General features: G+C 37.5%; 1 protein-coding gene across 2 annotated transcripts in view; it reads left to right on the top strand.

The window, feature by feature from the left end:
* Positions 1–2527: 2527 nt before the first annotated feature.
* Positions 2528–19348, top strand: part of LOC105282438 — a 112116-nt gene continuing 95295 nt past the window's right edge. For both annotated transcript variants that reach the window (XM_011344386.3, XM_011344387.3), the window contains exon 1: positions 2528–2869. The gene's annotated coding sequence lies outside the window, so the exon portion shown is untranslated. The remainder of the gene's footprint in view (positions 2870–19348) is intronic.

Here is a 19348-nt window from a genome sequence, read left to right as displayed (position 1 = left end):
TTGGTACGGATTCTGTGACGGAAATGCACGAGCTGCCGTACGAGAGTATCAACGTAGATTTCCTAACAAGAGAGCACCAGATAGATTTAAAGCAACGAATTACTAATTCAGTTACTGAGATGCAACAAAATTTTCAGGAATGTCGTACTGTAACAAATTCTGTACTACGTCGATGTCTAGCTTGTATCGATGCGCAAGGACAACATTTTGAAATGCGTCACTAAATCATTGCGTAGATAATTTTTATTTTTGTGAAAAAATCCGTTGTTACTTATCTCATATTTCTTTTCAATATTGGTTTATAACTTTGCAATAAAGCATTTCTAAGCAAACTCGATATAAGAATTTTTTCTTATTTCCACTAGTAGAATATGCTCCCGCAGTTTGTCGGTTAAAACCGGGACACCCTGTATATAATAAATATATATATTATTATATTTATTATATAATTATATACAGGGTGTCCCGGGTTTTAACCGACAAACTGCGGGAGCATATTCTACTAGTGGAAATAAGAAAAAATTCTTATATCGAGTTTGCTTAGAAATGCTTTATTACAAAGTTATAAACCAATATTGAAAAGAAATATGAGATAAGTAACAACGGAACATAGTGTAGAATTTGCAAGGTCGAGGATGTTTATGTTACGTGTATTCACATGTATTCATGTTCACTATGGTGAACCGATTCAGTATGATTGTTACTTTCACAACAGTAGCCGTTAGATTTCAATCGTCGTGTCAACTAGCAATTACTATCAGAATGCCAAAAGTGTTTTCAAACGAGGAATACACCGATATTCATTTCGTGTACGGATTTTGTGACGGAAATGCACGAGCTGCCGTACGAGAGTGTCAACGTAGATTTCCTAAACAGGAGAGTACCAGATAGATTTAAAGCAACGAATTACTAATTCAGTTACTGAGATGCAACAAAATTTTCAGGAACGTCGTACCGTAACAAATTCTGTACTACGTCGATGTCTAGCTTGTATCGATGCGTAAGGACAACATTTTGAAATGCGTCACTAAATCATTGCGTAGATAATTTTTATTTTTGTGAAAAAATCCGTTGTTACTTATCTCATATTTCTTTTCAATATTGGTTTATAACTTTGCAATAAAGCATTTCTAAGCAAACTCGATATAAGAATTTTTTCTTATTTCCACTAGTAGAATATGCTCCCGCAGTTTGTCGGTTAAAACCGGGACACCCTGTATATGGATATACAATTAAAATACACAATCGAGAATGTCATGAATTGTCCTCATTCACTTATGCGTTATTGAATAGTCGATAAAATATATCAACGTCCTGTCACGTAACTTTGTGCTCGCCGATCGAAAGCTGTATGCCGAGAAGACCATGATGTGCCACAGAGAGCTTGTTACGGATACGACAAAACTTTACGCAAGTCCAGCTTCCATGTTACGACATATTACTCTCATTCAATTGCATCCTGCAAACTCCTACCTTCAGGGTATCTGAACAATCGTGCCGTGACCTCGACTAGCTTTTAAACTCGGAAATGCATCACGTATTTTGTCTACTTTTTTCACTCATTTCGTGATTGAAATAATGTGTTCTTTGCACTGCAAAACTCTTACTCTTCAAGATTGAGTTTTACGTCAGACTAGAGAAGCAAAAAAGCAACAGGAAGAGAAAATCTCGCGCGCACATACATGTATATTCCATATGCAAGCTGCATAAAGTCTGCAGTTAGACGTCCACGCAACCTATGGGCAGCAAGGATGCACAAATCTTATTCAAACAGATTTACAGTGTTTTATCTCTTGTACAATATCGCAGAATATTTATTGTTTTATCCGCTTTTATGCACAAGTATATTGCGTGTAGAATTTGTTCACCGTTTTCCTTATTCTGCTCTCAATCTGGTTGTTTCTCAAGATAATGTTTGTAGGCACAACAGAGGATTAGATGCGCGAGATTGCGTCTTGGCAGGAATCGAGTCAACATCCTTTCGTTATGTTACTCGTGGGAGCGAAGATGCACGCGGCGCAGCGTATAATTCGATTCCTATCTCACCCCGTGTGTACTCGCTCGCAATGCGAATTTCACGTCTCTCTCGCTGCAATTACGAACGTCGGGAAGAGCCGCGCGACCTTGACTAGCCCGTGAACCCTGAGCCCGAAATTTACGAGCGGCCGCGCTCGTTCTTTCCCCTTTTCCATCTCTTCGTCGCGACCCATCCCATCGGCCAGTTGCCACCCCCGCGTCCACCCTTGTCGCGCGTATTGTCCGGAGCATTTGCGTCCATCCCGCTCGCACCACCGGTGCGCGATGCACACGCCAAGGGGAGAGACGGATCGATCGCGGAACGTTGCATCGCGTCTCCTCGACGGGAACGCAGCGCGGGATGTTTTCCCGCTTCGACAACGCCCGGCGTCGCCGTCAGCCGACGTTTGCGCATCACCACCACGTGGATACGAAATTCGCGTCCTCTGGCGAGCCGTCGGCGCCGCGTCGGAGGGGCGAGTTGAACGAAGTCGCGGAGGGAGCGACGGCGGCGGCCCGAGCGTTGGCAGGCGCACCCGCGTACTCTCCCTCGGTCGTCGCCGCGGAACGAGAGGCGGACGACGACGGCTTCAGTCGGCACGCGGCGTCGCGACGCTACTCGGCCCCGCGTGCATCGCATGCGTTGGATGTGCACTCGTCATGTGTGCTGGTCGCCTCTCCCTGGACGCTCAATGAGACCGTCGAATTTTCCCTCGCACAAATCGTCATCTCGCAACGAGTGGTCCGTCAGTCTCGACTGTTAGATAATTAGAGAGGGCTACGGGGACACTGAAGCCATCGCGGAAGAGTGCAGCATCACGATCGTTGAATCGATGATCCAACCGTCTCTCGGGTAAGTGGATGATGAATCTTGCCCAGTGATCGATTAATAATTGATGGTTGTCTTCAAACGGGACGGTCGATATGGATCGTTCCGTCGAATGAACAGATGAGGCTGCGTAATTATTCGCTGTAACTAAATGAGTACAATACTTTGGATAAGTTGAACAAGTTGGCTAGGTCCTCGTAGACCTTGTTCGAAGCTTAAACTCGAGACCTGTTTCTCGAGATCGATCGTGCGATCGACAGTTTCGTTTTAGGTTTTAAGGGGGGAGCCTGCTTTAGAACGTTGAAAATAAGGTATAATTTTACGAATTTTTTTGGAGAAACTATGCAGCGGATCATTATAAAACTTTGATGCATTTATTAGTACATGTTTAAAGATAAAAAAAATTATTTTTTGATTTGAATATATCGCCCGTAGAGGTCGTCCTGGAGGCATCTTAGTGCAGCCGACATTGTAAATTGGTGAGCATTCTCCTGCCTCCAAATTTCATCCAAACTGAAAAATTGAAATATTTTCTCGTTATTTATGAATTCCCATCGTCGATGAACCTTTAATATTCATAAAAACATTAAGTTAAACAATTACTTTTGCATGAAAAAGTTCAAAAACTTTGCCTAAAAATCGTACTTTTGTGTTCTAAGCTCCACCATTTTGGCACTTTTCAACTTTTTTCTTCTCTCTTTGGTTCATCGACGATGGGAATTCATAAATAACGAGAACATATTTCAATTTTTCAGTTTGGACGAAATTTGGAGGCAGGAGAATGCTCACCAATTTGCAATGCCGGCGACGCGGCTGCACTAAGATTTCTCCAGGACGACCTCTACAAGCGATATATTCAAATCAAAAAATAATTTTTTTTATTTGAATATGTCGCCTGCAGAGGTCGTTTTGGAGGCATCTTAGTGCAGCCGACATTGTAAATTGGTGAGCATTCTCCTGCCTCCAAATTTCATCCAAACTGAAAAATTGAAATATTTTCTCGTTATTTATGAATTCCCATCGTCGATGAACCTTTGATATTCATAAAAACATTAAGTTAAACAATTAGTTTTGCATGAAAAAGTTCAACAACTTTGTCTAAAAATCGTACTTTTGTGTTCTAAGCTCCACCATTTTGGCACTTTTCAACTTTTTTCTTCTCTCTTTGGTTCATCGACGATGGGAATTCATAAATAACGAGAACATATTTCAATTTTTCAGTTTGGACGAAATTTGGAGGCAGGAGAATGCTCACCAATTTGCAATGCCGGCGACGCGGCTGCACTAAGATTTCTCCAGGACGACCTCTACAAGCGATATATTCAAATCAAAAAATAATTTTTTTTATTTTTAAACATGTACTAATAAATGCATAAAACTTTGATGCATTTATTAGTACATGTTTAAAGATAAAAAAATTATTTTTTTATTTGAATATATAGCCTGCAGAGGTCGTCCTGGAGGCATCTTAGTGCAGCAGGAATTGTAAATTGGTGAGCATTCTCCTGCCTCCAAATTTCATCCAAACTGAACAATTGAAATATTTTCTCGTTATTTATGAATTCCCATCGTCGATGAACCTTTAATATTCATAAAAACATTAAGTTAAACAATTACTTTTGCATGAAAAAGTTCAAAAACTTTGCCTAAAAATCGTACTTTTGTGTTCTAAGTTCCACCATTTTGGCACTTTTCAACTTTTTTCTTCTCTCTTTGGTTCATCGACGATGGGAATTCATAAATAACGAGAACATATTTTAATTTTTCAGGTTGGACGAAATTTGGAGGCAGGAGAATGCTCACCAATTTGCAATGCCGGCGACGCGGCTGCACTAAGATTTCTCCAGGACGACCTCTACAAGCGATATATTCAAATCAAAAAATAATTTTTTTTATTTGAATATGTCGCCTGCAGAGGTCGTTTTGGAGGCATCTTAGTGCAGCCGACATTGTAAATTGGTGAGCATTCTCCTGCCTCCAAATTTCATCCAAACTGAACAATTGAAATATTTTCTCGTTATTTATGAATTCCCATCGTCGATGAACCTTTAATATTCATAAAAACATTAAGTTAAACAATTATTTTTGCATGAAAAAGTTCAACAACTTTGCCTAAAAATCGTACTTTTGTGTTCTAAGCTCCACCATTTTGGCACTTTTCAACTTTTTTCTTCTCTCTTTGGTTCATCGACGATGGGAATTCATAAATAACGAGAACATATTTCAATTTTTCAGTTTGGATGAAATTTGGAGGCAGGAGAATGCTCACCAATTTGCAATGCCGGCGACGCGGCTGCACTAAGATTTCTCCAGGACGACCTCTACAAGCGATATATTCAAATCAAAAAATAATTTTTTTTATTTGAATATGTCGCCTGCAGAGGTCGTTTTGGAGGCATCTTAGTGCAGCCGGCATTGTAAATTGGTGAGCATTCTCCTGCCTCCAAATTTCATCCAAACTGAACAATTGAAATATTTTCTCGTTATTTATGAATTCCCATCGTCGATGAACCTTTAATATTCATAAAAACATTAAGTTAAACAATTATTTTTGCATGAAAAAGTTCAACAACTTTGCCTAAAAATCGTACTTTTGTGTTCTAAGCTCCACCATTTTGGCACTTTTCAACTTTTTTCTTCTCTCTTTGGTTCATCGACGATGGGAATTCATAAATAACGAGAACATATTTCAATTTTTCAGTTTGGACGAAATTTGGAGGCAGGAGAATGCTCACCAATTTGCAATGCCGGCGACGCGGCTGCACTAAGATTTCTCCAGGACGACCTCTACAAGCGATATATTCAAATCAAAAATAATTTTTTTTATCTTTAAACATGTACTAATAAATGCATAAAAGTTTTATAATGATCCGCTGTATAGTTTCTCCAAAAACAATTCGTAAAATATACCTTATTTTCGGCGTTCTAAAGCAGGCTCCCCCCTTAAGTTGGGAAATTGAAATGCAGAATGCAAGCGTGCGTTTGCATTTTGCAAGTATGACAAAATATGCACTTTGTGCGTACTTGTGCAATTTGCGGATATGGCGGGTGGAAAATCTCTCTCTGAGACAAGATAGCTCGATGAGAGAGAAAGAGAAAGAAGCTAATGGGTACGCTCATTCGCAGAAAAGCAGCATTTATAAACACAAGCACGAGATCTAACGAGGTGGGAATAATTAACATTTATTAACCGCGCACGGTCAACACACGTCAAAGAGAATAAGTTTGTTACATTGGAGAAGGTTTTCCGTGTGTAATTAAAAGGCTCGCGCGTCTACGCTTTAATTAATCGCTCCTCGAGTCATTTAAGTTTAATTGCCCTTTCTACGTTTCTCAATCTCTCTCCCTCGCCCGCTAATTGATCATTTCGACCTTTCAAGTAAATCGACAGTTTTACTACATGCGGATATACCTCACATACCTTACTTTGCATGTAAACTCTTCACTTCGTCATCCGACTGACAATTTATTTCGTTACGTGACTTTGGCGTAATAGTCTAATCATGTAAATCTTAGGTAGGCTAATTTAATTTTACGTATATTTCAGAGAGAGAAATCTCGTATTTCTTTGAATTTACATACGCACTTATTCTGCTAAATGAGTACTCATAGCAACCTGCTAAATAGAATAAAATAGGAAGACGTCATTCTCTTCATTTTTATTTTACAGAAAAATCAGTACTCGAATGTTTGATTAGAGAAATGAAACTAAATCTTTTGTGCGAGCCAATCCTTTTTCCTAGCCGTCATCAGAGCCGTGATACTTACGCGCGCTACTTCCGCGAGGAAATCGCACAAACGAACGCGTTCTCGTTCGTTTCTTTTAAAGGCACGAATCATCCCAGAGGGAATTTCTTGCAAACGAACACGGATCGATGCGCCATGGCAATTACTCTCGTATGCATATTACTAACCGCGAGGTAGCGGCGGCGCTAAAGGCAAGAGATATGTATTATGCATTGTTAATTTAGGCCGTAACCGGGCTCGCCAATTATACGTACGTAGGCCAAGCGCCGTTTCCATACGTTCCCGGTGGCTGTACCATTAAATTTCATTCGCGCTTGACATCGAAACACGCGATAACGTAACACCTGTCGTCGTCCACAATGCGAAGACAACGTTTTTCGATCACGGCAGAATGAATTTGTTCTCGCGTGACACATCGGAATTTACATGCGCTAATCTAATCAGTCATCAGCCATAAAAATTGCTTTGCAGGCAACGAAAAAGTTAATGAAACGGATTGTGAAACAATGTCTTAATTGGGAGCAGGACAATTGGATAAGCATAAGCACTTTATTAAAAACGTCACGTATATTATTTACGTGCGCTTATTAAAAAATCGCACCCTCGAAAAGCCACAGAGAAATTATGATCTTTCCGCTTTATCTAATTAGAGAGTTTAATACATGACGGCGCGATGATGTATCTTCGCATGATAATCAACATGACTCAACATCACATTAATTCGTATTTTATTTGAACGTGTAGTAATTCAATAATGGATTGACACGCGCGGCATAACAAAACGTTTCACGTTGCTCCTCTGATGAAATAGAGAAAATAACAATTTATGCAAAGAGAAGACATTTTCCTTAGCATATTTTAAACGTTCGTATTAATCAGCATACATACTGCATTCTACTAATAATTAATGCAGAGAGAATAATTTCTTTAAATGCGCTCTCTTTTTCTTTATTAAACAGTTTCATTGCTATCTCTATTATTAATTCAAAGTCGTTTTATACATTTTTCTCGTGCAATTGCCGTTGCTCTCTTTAAATTCAGAAACGCCTCGTCTGCCGGTGCATCGTCGAAGGAGAAAAATGGGAAATTGTAAGAAAGCAATTCGCGTCGTCTTCCGTAGAATGCGTTTAAAGCGAAACGTGTTTTGCAAAGAAACTTCGAAAGAGACTCCAGCAATTCGGGAGAAGCACGCGCGTTACCACATTCGCGTGTATGCGCACCATTAGCGGCATACATCGAATGGAAATCCCTTTACGATTTTAATCCGTTTTGTTTTTACAATGATTCCTCCCTTGAGGGCAACTGAAATTATTCGGAAACGAACAGAAACGTGGATAGAGGAAAGGCAAGAGAATCGCACGGCCGGCCGTTCGCCTGTGAAACGATTTAAACAGTAATCCCGCTTATACAAGCCTCCGAGGGGAGCGATCTACGAAAGTTGATTCGTCCGTGTGCCCGATAAGCACGCGGCATACAAGCAATTTAAGCGACAAACTAACTTCCGTAGTTTGGAATATTGTAAGAGCCATCGTCCTTCGAAATTCCACGTTGACCCGGCTTAACCCCGGGATTTTCCTTGGAAATCTATCAAGACAACACTCGCGGAAAAAAATTACGACGCAAATAATTAAATTAAAAAATAAAATGTATGAAGAAGAACAAGTAGCAGAAACGAGAAAAACGTGAAGTTAACGTATGCATGAAAGCCTTTTTTGCATAAGCCAAACGTTAAACGTGCTTCCTCTCTAAATCCGTCTGTATTTCGGGTCTCGATCTCAGACCATACACTCGGTCTGAGATCGAGACCCGAAATACAGACGGATTTAGAGAAGAAGCACGTTTAACGTTTGGCTTATGCAAAAAAGGCTTTCATGCATACGTTAACTTCACGTTTTTCTCATTTCTGCTACTTGTTCTTCTTCATACATTTTATTTTTTAATTTAATTATTTGCGTCGTAATTTTTTTATCTTTTTATCTATTTTTTATCTACTATGGATCAATCATTTCTCAGTGCATATGCAAACACTGGGAATCAAGGGGCTGCTGCGCAATTCGTCATCTCTCAGAATCTGCGCCCGCGGTAGATATTTTTATGTAAAATTCATGCATGTATTTGCATGTTAATTATATCATCAAAAAAGTGCACCTGGGAAATGTGCTGGACGTTTAAAATCGCGTCGGTCTAAAATTAGACTCTACGAGGTAAAAGAAAAAGTATATTGCACAGCAAGCTGTATCATTCATGTATTTCGTCGTTGGTCAATTAATCCCGTCTCGCGCGAAAACTGAGAAAGTCAGAAAGTTAAATCCGCTTATGGGGAAGAAGCAGAACGACGCGACGAGGTAAGAGACAATAAAGGCACGTCAACGAGAATAATATACGCAACTTCGGTCAATTTCTGTGTTCTCATGTAGGGCCAATCAGATAAAAAGAAAGAAAAATGAGGCACGACGAAAGTAAGACGCATTTTTGAGTAATTAAGTCACTTCGTGTGTTTGTGGTAAACTTTTTGGTAAAATAAATTGATAGTAAACTTTTATATTATATAATATTTCCCGTTGTACATAGTTAAACCACATGTTTCTGTTTTTTCGTCGTTGCTCGTACGAAATGAACAATTTCATAAAAAAGTTTCCAGAACGCAGCTGTAGCGATGCGTGATATACAGATCAACACTTTGCTATTCCGTGAACTTTGAACGAAAATCTGCAGCAATTGTCGATAAGCTTTGAATAATTATGTGTGTCGGTAATTAGTTAAGAGATTTTAGTTAAAATTCTCTAGATTACAGACAATGAAAATGCATCACAATTTTGCTTTATATCTATTTTTATTCTATACATACGTAAATACTAAAATATCCGTAACCGTTAACTAACTTTTTGTTCATGCAAAAATGACAAAAATAACACAACGGTACATTAGACATAAAATTTCTCGTGTAGTTCCACATTCTCCTAGTCCTAGTTCCTAGTTGATGGCGATAATTGAGATGTCGTGATACGCTGATGATTAACGCGCCGTTCCATATCCGACATTTGCACGTGGAGCATCCCCCGCTGAATTACCCTATCTTCTCCATCCAGGCATTGTGACTGAAGGACCGCCGTCACTCGGGATTCTATCCAGCGTCGCAAAAAACACGAAAAAACGAAATTGCGGAGACCCCTTATCTGTCGCGAGAGCGAACCGTTCGTAGTCGAAATGGCTGAATCAACGGACGAGGGAAGACTTTCCCGGATCTTACAATCCCGCAATCTGCAAGCGCGAAGGGCCTCAACGTCGCCGAGGGCGCACGATAATCAGTTTGCAGGCAACGTCGCAAGACGTGTCAGAAAATAGATATAAGAAGGCGAGCGGCATCAAAGTTAATGGCGATGCACGCATGACGCGTTGGGGGAGCGAATCATCTACCAGTCGTCCGTTTATCAACCTCAACCCTCGTATCGTATATTTAACATACACCGATCGAACACTGATCAATACTCTCGTGCACATGCTTTCTTCACGTGCGGAATCCGTAAATGCAGGGCAATGTTTCTTCATTTTTACTATAAGGAAAAATCGATGTTATATATCGCGGAAAGTAACGCGATATATTTTGTCAAGCTATATAACGATATATAGTTTGTAGTGAAATATTTTGTAGTGAAAGAGAGCAATATATTACATTATCAAATATTATTTACTACAAAGTATTTATTTCGTTCTTTTGCAGTGCTAAATCCATTACGTTAACCGTTGTGTTAACAAGAACATTCAGATTGTACATTCAGATTAAACGTTACAATGATATGAATGAAAGTTTCAGTGGCGCTTTGTAATTGAGAAAATACGGTTCATATTCGACTCTTATTGTCTTGCGCAAAGCAGGCGGTAATAACACAAGTGTTGGCGTACCTATTCGTACACGTTGCTGTATTTTCGTACGTGCATATGTGTGCATATGCATGCAAGTGCATGCATTAATCAATGACGTGAATAGCAAACCAACCTGTACGATGTATATTTTGCCGTGGGCTATCTCATTATTAATGACATCTTCTTGTGTCGGGGCTGCGCACAGAGAACTTGCCCAGTCTGAAAACGACGTCCAATAGTGCTGCTAGCAGTGTGGATTGCTAATAATCCCGTTCCGGTTGCAAGTCGCTCTGAAAGAAAGCGAGGTCGTCTCTACTATTTGATCTCTCGATGCATGCAAATCCCCGAATCGACAGATGAAATTCAATCTCACCCCAAGGCTGGAGTTTCCAGTTTCCGCTTTTAAAGGGATGAACGAAAGCGTCCCGCGCGATACAATTCTTTTCACGTTTCCGGGGCTTAAATAAAGTGTCCGGGTATCAACAGAGCTAAGTGGAATTTTATTCTACTAGTTTTTTATTTGCATTAATTCCTGTGCAGTACAATTACACCTGAAAGCTAAGCATAGTAAGCGCGCGACAGCCAATGTCACACTAATGAACCCCCCGAGTTTTTGCTTGAGGTGTTATCCCTCCCTTACACCGTTAAAAATTGTGCGTCCATATGTTAAACTTTTCTTGTGTTGCCATGTTTTGATTACTACTTCAATGTAAAATTAACATACAACTGATATGTTATTATTTTTATAACAATTTTATATGTTACATTAATGTTAACTTCATAACTTAACATTTTGTGTACGTCTCTTAGAAATGGAATATTATTTGAAATGCTTTTAACACAATAATTTTAAACAATCAACATGTCACAAAGTCAGTTTAACATTCTAAAAGAAGTTAAAGTAAATCTTCAAATAATCATGAACTTTGACATATAAAATAATCAAATTTACTAAAATTAAATGTTTCTATCAAAAATAATTTAAGTTGAAATAATTACTATCATGTGTGAATATAACATAAAAAGTAAATGTTCATATATTATACGAACGAAAATGTTCTATCAACTTTTCTGATGAGTTATTGTAACTTCTCTTCCATGTAGTTTTCAATTACTTTGTATGTTATTTTTACATCACACTTAAAGTTACAATAACAAAAACAAATGTAAAGTATTGTGTTAATTACTTAACATTTCTAGTTTGTCAAGAAGTAACATATGACGAATGAGTTACTTTAACTTAAAATTTAGAGTGGACTTTCTGGGACATGCAAAAAATGTTAAAATTAACATTTTATTTTTTACCGTGTAGTTTTCAATTACTTTGTATGTTATTTTTACATCATACTTAAAGTTACAATAACAAAAATAAATGTAAAGTATTGTGTTAATTACTTAACATTTCTAGTTTGTCAAGAAGTAACATATGACGAATGAGTTACTTTAACTTAAAATTTAGAGTGGACTTTCTGGGACATGCAAAAAATGTTAAAATTAACATTTTATTTTTTACCGTGTAGTTTTCAATTACTTTGTATGTTATTTTTACATCACACTTAAAGTTACAATAACAAAAACAAATGTAAAGTATTGTGTTAATTACTTAACATTTCTAGTTTGTTAAGAAGTAACATATGACGAATGAGTTACTTTAACTTAAAATTTAGAGTGGACTTTCTGGGACATGCAAAAAATGTTAAAATTAACATTTTATTTTTTACCGTGTAGTTTTCAATTACTTTGTATGTTATTTTTACATCACACTTAAAGTTACAATAACAAAAACAAATGTAAAGTATTGTGTTAATTACTTAACGTTTCTAGTTTGTCAAGAAGTAACATATAACGAATGAGTTACTTTAACTTAAAATTTAGAGTGGACTTTCTGGGACATGCAAAAACTGTTAAAATTAACATTTTATTTTTTACTGTGTAGTTTTCAATTACTTTGTATGTTATTTTTACATCACACTTAAAGTTACAATAACAAAAATAAATGTAAAGTATTGTGTTAATTACTTAACATTTCTAGTTTGTCAAGAAGTAACATATAACGAATGAGTTACTTTAACTTAAAATTTAGGGTGGACTTTCTGGGACATGCAAAAAATGTTAAAATTAACATTTTATTTTTTACCGTGTAGTTTTCAATTACTTTGTATGTTATTTTTACATCACACTTAAAGTTACAATAACAAAAACAAATGTAAAGTATTGTGTTAATTACTTACCGTTTCTAGTTTGTCAAGAAGTAACATATGACGAATGAGTTACTTTAACTTAAAATTTAGAGTGGACTTTCTGGGACATGCAAAAAATGTTAAAATTAACATTTTATTTTTTACCGTGTAGTTTTCAATTACTTTGTATGTTATTTTTACATCACACTTAAAGTTACAATAACAAAAACAAATGTAAAGTATTGTGTTAATTACTTAACGTTTCTAGTTTGTCAAGAAGTAACATGTGACGAATGAGTTACTTTAACTTAAAATTTAGAGTGGACTTTCTGGGACATGCAAAAAATGTTAAAATTAACATTTTATTTTTTACCGTGTAGTTTTCAATTACTTTGTATGTTATTTTTACATCACACTTAAAGTTACAATAACAAAAACAAATGTAAAGTATTGTGTTAATTACTTAACGTTTCTAGTTTGTCAAGAAGTAACATATGACGAATGAGTTACTTTAACTTAAAATTTAGAGTGGACTTTCTGGGACATGCAAAAAATGTTAAAATTAACATTTTATTTTTTACCGTGTAGTTTTCAATTACTTTGTATGTTATTTTTACATCACACTTAAAGTTACAATAACAAAAACAAATGTAAAGTATTGTGTTAATTACTTAACGTTTCTAGTTTGTCAAGAAGTAACATATGACGAATGAGTTACTTTAACTTAAAATTTAGAGTGGACTTTCTGGGACATGCAAAAAATGTTAAAATTAACATTTTATTTTTTACCGTGTAGTTTTCAATTACTTTGTATGTTATTTTTACATCACACTTAAAGTTACAATAACAAAAACAAATGTAAAGTATTGTGTTAATTACTTAACGTTTCTAGTTTGTCAAGAAGTAACATGTGACGAATGAGTTACTTTAACTTAAAATTTAGAGTGGACTTTCTGGGACATGCAAAAAATGTTAAAATTAACATTTTATTTTTTACTGTGTACCGTAATGCAAAAAACTTTTATCTTGCGTACGCGAAACTCTGGTCGCACCGCTATTACGCGTTAATTAACTTGTGCAACGTCCTCCCACACGGCAGGTTTCGACGGGAAAGTCAGACAGAGAAATTTCTAGCGTAGCATGCTCTTCAGTAGGTGGACGACAGTTGCTATGTTCGATACTTATAAAGGGAGTATTGCACTACTATAAACCCAGATTCTATTTTTGGCGCGCAGTCTAGGGGTTTAGATCGCACATCGTACCATTCACGTGGCGCGACAGCATCGTCGCACGTGCACTGCATTCGTTTTCCGAGTTTCGATCATCTATTCTTAATCATGAATCGCCATTTAATCGCACGCTTCAGAGTTATACTGCACTATTTTATCATCCATCGAGAAAGCAAGAGAAGCTCGAGTGTATAAGGATGCTCCTCGCCCTTTGCTTTACTACGCCCACCTTGCTTTGTTGTTCAAGCGGTCTAAGAGCAAAAAACTTATATTGAATAACGCATCAAAAACGGACTTAATGAGCTATCCATATTACATACCGCAGGGATGTAAAAATCTTTCTAAAATTCGTCCAACATTTCAAATCAAAACCATTGACGATGATAGATAGATTTATTGCATTGCATAATTTTCATACGTGTATAGAATAGTCTAAATTTGATTACATGTAAGCATAATATATCGTTTATTTCGATTTTTATATTATGTCTCTATATGGTCTTGTGTAATTGCTTATTCGAACTAAACGCAACTTAATGAAAGTAAATTATGCTTAATGTAAAAAATAACATAAAATTTTGCAGTCTTTTTATCCGAAAAAAAGATTATTTCACGACATTTAACTTCGTGTTCATAAATAGCATATTTGGAACGTTAACATTAACGTGCTGTTCACTGTGAAGTTTACTTATTCACCCAGAAACGTGCTCTACACTTATATTACAAAAAGTAGGAGATATTATCATTAGCAGTGTGCGCAAACGTGAAACTTGAACTGTCACAAGTGTATATATAGCATGCTATCATGAAAACTACCTCCGATAATAATCTTTCTATAGATTCTACTACTTTGGTTACGTTTTGCTATTCTGAAACTACCAATTATGGGCTATAAACGCACAGAGTATGACTAAATCCGAGTTATCTAAGTTCATATACATTGAACTGAATATTGATAATTATCTTTTTTATTTCCTTTTGCAGCGTTTTCTTTAGAAAATTGATTCGGACTGCTAAGTTTAGGAGAAAAAATTTGTAATTGTATTGTAGCGATGAAAACGCTAAGATAAATCATTCTTAAATCATACCGTAAGAAATTGCGAACTGTATCGCCACGTTTCCACATCTTCCCACTCGCGAAGTAAAGAACATGTGCATTTTACATCGCGGAATTCGGAGAACTCGTAAGGGCGGTCGAACATAAAAAAGCTCGTTGGATCAAGTTGATCGTCGCAGCGGCCAAGGAACAACGGCCGCAGCAAGACTTTTACCAGCTTTTACTGTCGCCGCCCCGACGTCGCCGTCGATTTTACTGCAAAACGAAACTCCATCTTCTTGGGGTTGAACACACTTGCACTGCCTCGCGTATCCCCTTTCCGGAAATTCACGAATACCGCAAGGAGCAGCGACAGCGCGCTGTCACCCTTGGAGAACACCCCGGCGACTAATCGCATAATGGAGGATTATTCTCAGCTGCTCGGAGAGCACCACCGAATGAATTAGGGGAGAATTAAATTTCTCGTACAGCAGAAACGTCGTCTAGCACACGTCGGAATGGTTCGTAACACTTTCCAGCATCCAATCGCGACATTCGCCTTCGCAAAGAGGGATTTGTGCTAACATTGATTCGTGATTACTAGGAGGTTCGACATGGATTTCTGTAGAGGTAGCTCGTGATATGTCGGTGACAAAATGTGTTTTATGTGAAGTCACAAATATGTAGAAAATATATTTATGCTTCCTGTTTGAATTTTTTTATCTTTTCTCGCGCGAGATTTGTGTTGAATAAATATATTGTATCTCGCGTTAAATGTACCCGAACGAATCAAATAATTGCGAAATAGTTGGATTATTGTTACGTTATTGATATTGATAAAAGACTGCACAGCGCTTGCAAAAAGCCTGTTTTTTTAACCGTTGTAAATTTTATTAAACGCGTTGAGCACTGATATTTTTCGATTTTGTGAAAAAACATTCTAAAGCAACGAAGTGAAAATTACGGGAAATGGAGAAGTTAAAGGGCTCAACCCTGTTTCGGGCAGTTAAATACGTGAATTTAACTCTCACGCGCGCGAGAGAGAAAGATAATATTGTCGGGAAACCATGGTGTCAAAAGCATCAGTAAACACAAGCGGTGTGCGGTTCATCTAAAGCACATTCAGCGTGCACATTGCATGGAAACAGAGAGCAGACGTGCTCGGCAGTCAGCTGGTTGCTAATTATAATCTTCCGGCTGATTCCAGCGGTGGAAAGGCACGTAAGGCTATCCCCTGTGTGGCACGAGATATCAATGAAAATTAACTGTTTCAAAAAAAGCATATTGCAAGCTAATCCTATTTCCAGCAAATACCACGAAAACGAACTGAATATCTGCCATAAATATGAACAACCAGAAGAACGACCCAGAAAAATACTTATTATTCAATAAATAAATATTATCCAATAAATGCGTCACGCAGGAAGCGAGTTTTACCGATATACCGAGAGCGAGTAATGTCCGATAACGGTAGTCAAATTTATCGGACGTCCATACACACCTACATATGCGGAAAGTATTAATAATTGTTTTCTGCTGAAAAGTGTGCACTTCATAAAATCGTGCTTTATTGTAAATTCTTTTTTCGCAGACTTTGATTGGTATTAATATCTTTAGTTTACTTAGAGCGCATTGCGTTCCACCCACGGTTTTTCTTTTGCGTCGGTTCCATTATATCGACGCGATTTGTTTATAAGCAATTTTAATGAAACCGGCATAAAAAAGCTGGATTTTATTATTAATAACGGTAAATAATAAATATCAGATGATGATAAATATCAGATGATGAAAGTAGTATAAAGTATATACTTATCAGCTTACACAGGTACGCTATGACTGATGCAGGTTATAATAAGATACAATACATCCACTTTAGAAAATGAAATTTTAAATGCGTCTTTATTTATAACAGAACTTACAACGTACTTCGTGAGATAGGTCATATTTCTTCACAACAATTATTACTGCGCTTTTATTGTTCATTGTGTAATATGTTATGCATTTATGCGTCATTTGACTGTCGCTAAGGCTCAGATGGTACATGCTCTGACAAGGAAAGGTTTTTAGGTGTTACACTCGGATTTCAAACATTTTTTGCATGAAGGTAGGGAGGTCCCCAAATAGAAGACAAATTATAAAAGTAGCGGCCCAAATGCATATTTGCGCGCTATGCGCGCAATTTTCGATGTTAGGTTAATTACCCAAAAATGCTATTTCCAATCGAATTCTTTACATTTTTTATTTCACCTAATGCACATTTATATTGCTTTGAATAATTTTGTGTGTGCGTGTGTGTACTTGTGTGTGTGTGTTTAGAAAATACGAGCGTCTAATGTAATCTCGCGCCGCGCGAGCACAGTGCGTATAAAAGGCCCATTGCTCAAAAATGGTATTTGCATCGTAACTTTTTTAATTTTTTACTGCAACTGCCAATGCACACAATTTGGAATAATTGTACATTGCGCAAATCGTAGTTTGCTCTTTCTGCGTGATTTATTGTACGCGACTTTAAATAGATTTGATCAGAATCCATAACGAGGACATAAAAGATCTGGTCAAGGGAGGTTTTTAATTCCTTCAGTTTTAATTTTGGTTTTGATTTCTTTTTAAAGCGTTGTGCGTTAGGTGAAATAAAAAATGTAAAGAATTCGATTGGAAATAGCATTTTTGAGTAATTAGCCTAACATCGAAAATTGCGCACGTAGCGCGCAAATATGCATTTGGGCCGCTACTTTTATTTGTTTCTTCTATTTGGGGACCTCCCTACCTGCATGCAAACAATTGTTGAAATCCGAGTGTAACACCTAAAAACCTTCCCTTGTTAGGCGAGAGTTAACTTCCTTTATGAAATTGATGAACCTATTGTCCGTCGCAGAAAGACGAAGGACTTGATCTTGCGAGCTTTTCGAAACGATTATGGCGATTAAAACGTACCGAGCTTTGCGTCGATCCGTGAGATCCGACGCTGCAAAGTTCGCTTACTAGCTGGCATTTCACGGCTATGACACCAACTCACAAAAGAGCCTCGCAACTCGGTAACTTAATTGCACGATAACCGGCGGAAAGTTCTCGCTGAGAACTTCCGCGAACTGTCGCTTAAAGTGCAGAACGGAATCCTCGCGACAGGGAAACCGAATTGGCGGAATTGAATTTAAAAAAATGGTGCAAGGATCGCGTGAGTAAATTCTCTCTTCAAACGATCTCTCAGATGTGAAGTACAATACCTATTCTATTCTATTTGTGGAAACCATTCACGCAGAGGCGCGAAAACGCGCTCTCTTTCTCTCTCTCTAAATAACTTCGCGAGGCATTCTCGCGATGTGTGTAATTTTATTGTGAACATTACAATCATCACGTTATAAATTATTATACTTGTCCGCATGTATGTCATAGATAATATAAATTTACATTTAAATTTAAAATTCTTCTTTATTTTTTCGTAAGTGATCATAGCAAGTTTTAGTTTTCTTCATTTTCAATTTCCTTATATGCAAATACTTACTTGACGATACGTCGTAAATACGTCAATTATATTATTGTCACGTGCATAAACGTTAATCTCACTATTTCTCTTCAATATTGACAGATGCAACAGGTCGCGATATATCGTGAAGGAGCTTACTCACTTTATGTCACGAAAAACTGAAAAATTTCTGTACGCGATACAAAATTCTCGCGCGCGTGCGCGAGCTGCAACGCAGGCGGAAGAAGAAAACGCGGAAAATTACGTAATAGTAGTAGATAGATGTAGGGCAGGTGTTTTTTCCCGATGCGCTCATTTTTCCTCGCATGCTCTCCAGTTGATTTTATACTGTAATACAATGCAGTTCGTGAACAAGCAACCTATCGAGTGAATTAAGTTGAGCGAAGATACATGAGCGCACGAGCTCCAAATGCAAAAGTGTAACAATGTTTAGATTAAAGCTGAGCGTTCCGCATTTTTCAAGTTCTCTTATCAGCAGTATCTGAAAGTCTTAACTTATACTAATTTCTATATCTTTTCCTCCCGAAACACGATATTAATATTTACTCACCATATTCGATCTCGTTGTACATATAACTGTTAAATAACACGCAAGGCGAAGGTTGTCCGGCGAAGCGAGGACGGGGTGAAATTTATCGTGAATAGGGGATACCATGGATTTATTCAATGTGATTTCGCTAAGCAAGGTCAACCTCATTACGCTAATAAACGTCAGGGCTACGGCATTGTGTTTAACCTTGCATTAACGTGCTATTTGTCTGGTTTTCCTTGATGTTATCGGATCTTCATCGACATCACTTGAATCTATCCAAGTAGAGCAGGTATTTCCATTATAGCACTCGAATAATGAGGTTTCTGATCGATTTGCGTATTCCGCTCGTACGTATGCACTAGATCGCGTATTCCACACCGAGCGTACGAATTCTAACAGGGTTCCATCCCACTTTCAATGAATAAGTCGTA

The sequence above is a fragment of the Ooceraea biroi genome, chromosome 14 (assembly GCF_003672135.1).
Source record: "Ooceraea biroi isolate clonal line C1 chromosome 14, Obir_v5.4, whole genome shotgun sequence".
Lineage (NCBI taxonomy): Eukaryota > Metazoa > Arthropoda > Insecta > Hymenoptera > Formicidae > Ooceraea > Ooceraea biroi.
This window is presented reverse-complemented; position numbering and strand designations above follow the sequence as displayed.